Raw genomic sequence first — 371 nt, forward strand, 5'->3', positions numbered from 1 at the left:
CAAAGTCCAAGATCAAAAATCAAAAAGTGTCAAAAGTCCAAAAATCCAAAGTGTCAAAAGTGATTCTTCAAAAAGTTTAAAGAATTCGAAAAGAGTCTCTACAAAAAGTGTCAATTCTTTCTTTTGAAGTGTAACTCAAGTCACAACGTTCCAATTTTGAGAAGTTGGAGTGATTTTCTTTCAAAAAATTCTTGGTTCAAAAACATGGTTTACTTAAGAAGGTCGTGGAGGATAGAGTGTTGAGTGATACACAAATTCCTACATTTTCCACAAACAAAAAGTGAGTGATACACGTGAGTTTGAGTGTAATGTCTAATCACGAGAGTGATAGTTCTCCATTGTCCCTAAGGACAGCAACCCTACACGCCATG

Source organism: Lupinus angustifolius, chromosome LG05, assembly GCF_001865875.1.
Source record: "Lupinus angustifolius cultivar Tanjil chromosome LG05, LupAngTanjil_v1.0, whole genome shotgun sequence".
In the NCBI taxonomy this organism is placed as follows: Eukaryota; Viridiplantae; Streptophyta; class Magnoliopsida; order Fabales; family Fabaceae; genus Lupinus; species Lupinus angustifolius.